Below are 7,261 nucleotides of genomic sequence, written 5' to 3'. Positions count from 1 at the left end.
ATGAGACCTTAAACTCCTCGTTTTGAAAGGATGGGGGGGGACAGGACGGACCGGAGCGGACTCCGAGCTCGCTGTAAGCACGGGCAGCTCAGGCTAGGAAAGAGCGCAGGAAAGGCTCGGCCTAGGACCGTTCCCAGCGGCGCCTCCCAGGGCGGGAAGTGCTGCATTGTGTGGAGTCCTGTGGGAATCGTGAGGCATACTGCAGGATGTGTGTGTGTGTGTAGTTTTAAGCCTCAGCAAAATATCTGAAAAAGGTGAGAGTTAATGTTAAACCCGAAAATGGAGAAGCCTTTAAAAAGCATCACGCCCAACGTGGGGCTCGAACCCACGACCCTGAGATTAAGAGTCTCATGCTCTACCGACTGAGCTAGCCGGGCTGCTGTGGCTATGTCATTTCACACACCCTCTGTGTGTTCTTTGTGAGGAAGTAGTGTGTGGTTATCCCAGGAGGCCCCTTTGTTTCATTTTCTCTGCTGCTGACCTGACACAGGCACCTTTCTCTTTCTCCATCTCTCGCTCTACCCCAGTCTTATGTCCCCATCAGTCTTTCTGGAGCTCACTCTGGTACATACATGCATCTGTCCTTTCAACCTGTCTCTGGGCACATGCTTAAATGTCCAGTAGAGAAGAGTGTGAACTCTCCCTGTTTCGCGAGGTGGCAGTCAGCCTCCAGAGCTGTTTTCCACAGTCTGCCGGAATGGCCGAGCGGTGTAAGGTGCCACATTCAAGAGCAGTATCTTCCCCAGTCCCGTTGTCAAATCCCGCTGCTGACATAAAGTAGTTTTCATACCTACTTTAATCATAACACCAGCGGGGATGAGACCGTAAAACTCCTCTTTTTGAAAGGATGGGGGTGGACAGGACGGACCGGAGCGCACTCCGAGCTCGCTGTAAGCACGGGCGGCTCAGGTTAGGAAAGGGCGCAGGAAAGGCTCGGCCTAGGACCGCTCCCAGCGGCGCCTCCCAGGGCGGGAAGTGCTGCATTGTGTGGAGTCCTGTGGGAATCGTGAGGCAAACTGCAGGATGTGTGTGTGTGTAGTTTTAAGCCTCAGCAAAATATCTAAAAAAGGTGAGAGTTAATGTTAAACCCGAAAATGGAGAAGCCTTTATAAAGCATCACGCCCAACGTGGGGCTCGAACCCACGACCATGAGATTAAGAGTCTCATGCTCTACCGACTGAGCTAGCCGGGCTGCTGTGTCTATGTCATTTCACACACCCTCTGTGTGCTCTTTGTGAGGAAGTAGTGTGTGGTTATCCCAGGAGGCCCCTTTGTTTCATTTTCTCTGCTGCTGACTCGACACAGGCACCTTTCTCTTTCTCCATCTCTCGCTCTACCCCAGTCTTATGTCCCCATCAGTCTCTCTGGAGCTCACTCTGGTACACACATGCATCTGTCCTCTCAACCTGTCTCTGGGCACATACTTAAATATCCAGTAGCGAACAGTGTGAACTCTCCCTGTTTCGCGAGGGGGCAGTCAGCCTCCAGAGCCGTGTTCCGGAGTCTGCCGGAATGGCCGAGCAGTGTAAGGCGCCACATTCAAGAGCAGTATCTTCCCCAGTCCCGTAATTAAATCCCGCTGCCGACATAAAGTAGTTTTCATACCTACTTTAATCATAACACCAGCGGGGATGAGACCTTAAACTCCTCGTTTTGAAAGGATGGGTGGGGGACAGGACGGACCGGAGCGGACTCCGAGCTCGCTGTAAGCAAGGGCGGCTCAGGCTAGGAAAGGGCGCAGGAAAGGCTCGGCCTAGGACCACTCCCAGCGGCGCCTCCCAGGGCGTGAAGTGCTGCGTTGTGTGGAGTCCTGTGGGAATCGTGAGGCAAACTGCAGGATGTGTGTGTGTGTAGTTTTAAGGCTCAGCGAAATATCTGAAAAAGGTGAGAGTTAATGTTAAACCCGAAAATGTAGAAGCCTTTAAAAAGCATCACGCCCAACATGGGGCTCAAACCCAGAATCCTGAGATTAAGAGGCTCATGCTCTAACGACTGAGCTAACCGGGCTGCTGTGCCTATGTCATTTCACACACCCTCTGTGTGTTCTTTGTGAGGAAGAAGTGTGTGGTTATCCCAGGAGGCCCCTTTGTTTCATTTTCTCTGCTGCTGACTCGACACAGGCACCTTTCTCTTTCTCCATCTCTCGCTCTACCCCAGTCTTATGTCCTCATCAGTCTCTCTGGAACTCACTCTGGTACATACATGCATCTGTCCTCTCAACCTGTCTCTGGGCACATACTTAAATGTCCAGTAGAGAACAGTGTGAACTCTCCCTGTTTCGCGAGGTGGCAGTCAGCCTCCAGAGCCGTTTTCCGGAGGCTGCCAGAATGGCTGAGCGGTGGAAGGTGCCACATTCAAGAGCAGTATCTTCCCCAGGCCTGTGATCAAATACCGCTGCCAACATAAAGTAGTTTTCATACCTACTTTAATCATAACACCAGCGGGGATGAGACCTTAAAATCCTCTTTTTGAAAGGATGGGGGGGGACAGGACGGAGCGGAGCGGACTCCGAGCTCGCTGTAAGCACGGGCGGCTCAGGCTAGGAAAGTGCGCATGAAAGGCTCGGGCTAGGACCATTCCCAGCGGCGCCTCCCACGGCGGGAAGTGCTGCGTTGTGTGGAGTCCTGTGGGAATCGTGAGGCAAACTGCAGGATGTGTGTGTGTGTAGTTTTAAGCCTCAGCAAAATATCTGAAAAAGGTGAGAGTTAATGTTAAACCCGAAAATGGAGAAGCCTTTAAAAAGCATCACGCCCAACGTGGGGCTCGAACCCACAACCCTGAGATTAAGAGTCTCATGCTCTACCGACTGAGGTAGCCAGGCTGCTGTGCCTATGTCATTTCACACACCCTCTGTGTGTTCTTTGTGAGGAAGTAGTGTGTGGTTATCCCAGGAGGCCCCTTTGTTTCATTTTCTCTGCTGCTGACTCGACACAGGCACCTTTCTCTTTCTCCATCTCTCGCTCTACCCCAGTCTTATGTCCTCATCAGTCTCTCTGGAGCTCACTCTGGTACATACATGCATCTGTCCTCTCAACCTGTCTCTGGGCACATACATAAATGTCCAGTAGAGAACAGTGTGAACTCTCCCTGTTTCGCGAGGGGGCAGTCAGCCTCCAGAGCCGTGTTCCGGAGGCTGCCGGAATGGCCGAGCGGTGTAAGGCGCCACATTCAAGAGCAGTATCTTACCCAGTCCCGTAGTTAAATCCCGCTGCCGACATAAAGTAGTTTTCATACCTACTTTAATCATAACACCAGCGGGGATGAGACCTTAAACTCCTCGTTTTGAAAGGATGGGGGGACACAGGACGGACCGGAGCGGACTCCGAGCTCGCTGTAAGCACGGGCGGCTCAGGCTAGGAAAGGGCACAGGAAAGGCTCGGCCTAGGACCGCTCCCAGCGGCGCCTCCCAGGGCGGGAAGTGCTGCGTTGTGTGGAGTCCTGTGGGAATCGTGAGGCAAACTGCAGGATGTGTGTGTGTGTAGTTTTAAGCCTCAGCGAAATATCTGAAAAAGGTGAGAGTTAATGTTAAACCCGAAAATGGAGAAGCCTTTATCATGGAATTGCCCCCTCTATGCCATCCTGGCATTATGGGGACAATTCCATGATCCCAGTGGTCTGTAGCACAGACCCTGGTACTGCCAAACTGCCTTTCCTGGGGTTTCACTGCAGCTGCTGCTGCTGCCAACCCCTCAGACAGGTTTCTGCCCCCCTGGGGTCAAGCCAGGCTTGTCCCAGGATGGCAGAACAAAGGACTTCCTCTGAGAGAGGGTGTTACACCCTCTCCCTTTGGAAAATGGTGTGAAGGCAGGGGAGGAGTAGCCTCCCCCAGCCTCTGGAAATGCTTTGTTGGGCACAGATGTGCCCAATTCTGCATAAGCCAGTCTACACCCTTTCAGGGACCCCTTAGCCCCTGCTCTGGTGCGAAACTGGACAAAGGAAAGGGGAGTGACCACTCCCCTGACCTGCACCTCCCCTGGGAGGTGTCCAGAGCTCCTCCAGTGTGCTCCAGACCTCTGCCATTTTGGAAACAGAGGTGCTGCTGGCACACTGGACTGCTCTGAGTGGCCAGTGCCACCAGGTGACGTCAGAGACTCCTGCTGATAGGCTCCTTCAGGTGTTAGTAGCCTATCCTCTCTCCTAAGTAGCCAAACCCTCTTTTCTGGCTATTTAGGGTCTCTGTCTCTGGGGAAACTTTAGATAACGAATGCAAGAGCTCATCCGAGTTCCTCTGCATCTCTCTCTTCACCTTCTGATAAGGAATCGACCGCTGACCGCGCTGGAAGCCTGCAAACCTGCAACATAGTAGCAAAGACGACTACTGCAACTCTGTAACGCTGATCCTGCCGCCTTCTCGACTGTTTTCCTGCTTGTGCATGCTGTGGGGGTAGTCTGCCTCCTCTCTGCACCAGAAGCTCTGAAGAAATCTCCGTGGGTCGACGGAATCTTCCCCCTGCAACCGCAGGCACCAAAAAGCTGCATTACCGGTCCCTTGGGTCTCCTCTCAGAACGAAGAGCGAGGTCCCTCGAATCCAGCGACTCTGTCCAAGTGACCCCCACAGTCCAGTGACTCTTCAGCCCAAGTTTGGTGGAGGTAAGTCCTTGCCTCACCTCGCTGGGCTGCATTGCTGGGAACCGCGACTTTGCAGCTACTCCGGCCCCTGTGCACTTCCGGCGGAAATCCTTTGTGCACAGCCAAGCCTGGGTCCACGGCACACTAACCTGCATTGCACGACTTTCTAAGTTGGTCTCCGGCGACGTGGGACTCCTTTGTGCAACTTCGGCGAGCACCGTTTCACGCATCCTTGTAGTGCCTCTTTCTGGCACTTCTCCGGGTGCTACCTGCTTCAGTGAGGGGTCTTTGTCTTGCTCGACGTCTCCTCTCTCTTCAGGTCCAATTTGCGACCTCCTGATCCCTCCTGGGCCCCAGCAGCGTCCAAAAACGTTAAATACACAATTTGCGACTAGCAAGGCTTGTTGGCGTCCTTTCGGCGGGAAAATACTTTTGCACGACTCTACAAGGCAAGAGGGATCTATCCACTAAAGGGAAAGTCTCTAGCCCTTTTCGTTCCTGCAGAAACCTCAGCTTCTTCTGTCCAGTCGAAGCTTCTTTGCACCCGCAGCTGGCATTTCCTGGGCATCTGCCCATCTCCGACTTGCTTGTGACTTTTGGACTTGGTCCCCTTGTTCCACAGGTACCCTAGATTGGAAATCCACAGTTGTTGCATTGCTGGTTTGTGTCTTTCCTGCATTATTCCTCTAACACGACTTCTTTGTCCTTAGGGGAACTTTAGTGCACTTTGCACTCACTTTTCAGGGTCTTGGGGAGGGTTATTTTTCTAACTCTCTCTATTTTCTAATAGTCCCAGCGACCCTCTACAAGGTCACATAGGTTTGGGGTCCATTCGTGGTTCGCATTCCACTTTTGGAGTACATGGTTTGTGTTGCCCCTATCCCTATGTTTCCCCATTGCATCCATTTTGTAACTATACATTGTTTGCACTGTTTTCTAAGACTATACTGCATATTTTTGCTATTGTGTATATATATCTTGTGTATATTTCCTATCCTCTCACTGAGGGTACACTCTAAGATACTTTGGCATATTGTCATAAAAATAAAGTACCTTTATTTTTAGTATAACTGTGTATTGTGTTTTCTTATGATATTGTGCATATGACACTAAGTGGTACTGTAGTAGCTTCACACGTCTCCTAGTTCAGCCTAAGCTGCTCTGCTAAGCTACCATTATCTATCAGCCTAAGCTGCTAGACACCCTATACACTAATAAGGGATAACTGGGCCTGGTGCAAGGTGCAAGTACCCCTTGGTACTCACTACAAGCCAGTCCAGCCTCCTACATTGGTTGTGCAGTGGTGGGATAAGTGCTTGAGACTACTTACCACTCTTGTCATTGTACTTTTCATAAGAGAAAAATATACAAAACAAGGTCAGTGTATATACACATAGCCAAAAAGTTTTGCATTTCCTCTTTTCACTCTTTTCTAAGTGCTGAAAAGTACTCCTAAACTTTCAAAAAGTTCTTAAAAGTTTAAAAAGTTTTTTTCTGTCTTTCCAAAAAGTTCTGAAAACTTTTTTCTCTTTTTCTATCACTTTAACTCTCTCTAAAAATGTCTGGCACAGGCCAAAGTGTTGATCTGTCCAAACTTGCATATGACAACCTTAGCTGGAAAAGACGAAGGAGTCTCTGTATAGAGAGAGGTTTGAGTGTAGGGAAAAATCCTTCCTTGGAACTGTTACTTAATATGCTTAGAGAACAGGATAAGGCCATAGGTGCCCCATCTGTTGAAAAAGTACCTAATAGTTCCCAATCTGATTCAGGGACTCCCCCAGGAAAAGATTCAGGAAAGAAACTTCCTAGCCTGCCCATTACTAGACAATCTAGCATAGATGGTAATGATGATGAGCCACACCAAATAAATAGTGTTGTCTCACATCATAGCAAAAGCATTTATTCTCACCATACTGGAAGTAATGTTTCTGTAAACCAAGCTGTTAGGTTGGCTTCTGTAAGTGACAGGTCTCCTTCTGTTCATTCCCATCATAGCTCTGTTTCTAGAAATGTCCCTCCCACCAACCCTGATGACAGAATGTTAGAGAGGGAACTCAATAAGTTGAGGGTGGAACAAACCAGACTGAAGCTTAAAAAGCAACAGCTGGATTTGGATAGACAGTCTTTTGAATTAGAGAAGGAAAGACAGAAGTTGGGTTTAGATACCCATGGTGGCAGCAGCAGTATTCCCCATAGTCATCCTGCAAAAGAGCATGATTCCAGGAATCTGCACAAGATAGTTCACCCTTATAAGGAGGGGGATGACATTAACAAGTGGTTTGCTGCACTTGAGAGGGCCTGTGTTGTACAGGATGTCCCTCAAAGGCAGTGGGCTGCTTATCCTATGGCTATCATTTAGTGGAAAAGGTAGGGATAGGCTCCTTACTGTGAAAGAAAATGATGCTAATAATTTCCAAGTTCTTAAGAATGCACTCCTGGATGGTTATGGCTTAACCACTGAACAGTACAGGATAAAGTTCAGAGAGACCAAAAAGGAGTCTTCACAAGACTGGGTTGATTTCATTGACCAGGCAGTGAAGGCCCTGGAGGGGTGGTTACATGGCAGTAAAGTTACTGATTATGACAGCCTGTATAACTTGATCCTGAGAGAGCATATTCTTAATAATTGTGTGTCTGATTTGTTGCACCAGTACTTGGTGGACTCTGATCTGACCTCTCCCCAAGAATTGG

The 7,261-nt window shown here is 49.7% G+C and overlaps 2 non-coding genes across 2 annotated transcripts; both read right to left on the bottom strand.

Annotated features, from left to right (window-relative positions):
• Window positions 1-304: 304 nt before the first annotated feature.
• On the bottom strand, window positions 305-377 carry TRNAK-CUU (transfer RNA lysine (anticodon CUU)). Its single transcript has one exon. It is a non-coding gene; the product is annotated as a tRNA-Lys (tRNA).
• Window positions 378-1,119: 742 nt separating this feature from the next.
• TRNAK-CUU (transfer RNA lysine (anticodon CUU)) lies at window positions 1,120-1,192 on the bottom strand. Its single transcript has one exon. It is a non-coding gene; the product is annotated as a tRNA-Lys (tRNA).
• Window positions 1,193-7,261: the final 6,069 nt, after the last annotated feature.

The sequence above is a fragment of the Pleurodeles waltl genome, chromosome 6 (genome assembly GCF_031143425.1).
Source record: "Pleurodeles waltl isolate 20211129_DDA chromosome 6, aPleWal1.hap1.20221129, whole genome shotgun sequence".
In the NCBI taxonomy this organism is placed as follows: Eukaryota; Metazoa; Chordata; class Amphibia; order Caudata; family Salamandridae; genus Pleurodeles; species Pleurodeles waltl.
This window is presented reverse-complemented; position numbering and strand designations above follow the sequence as displayed.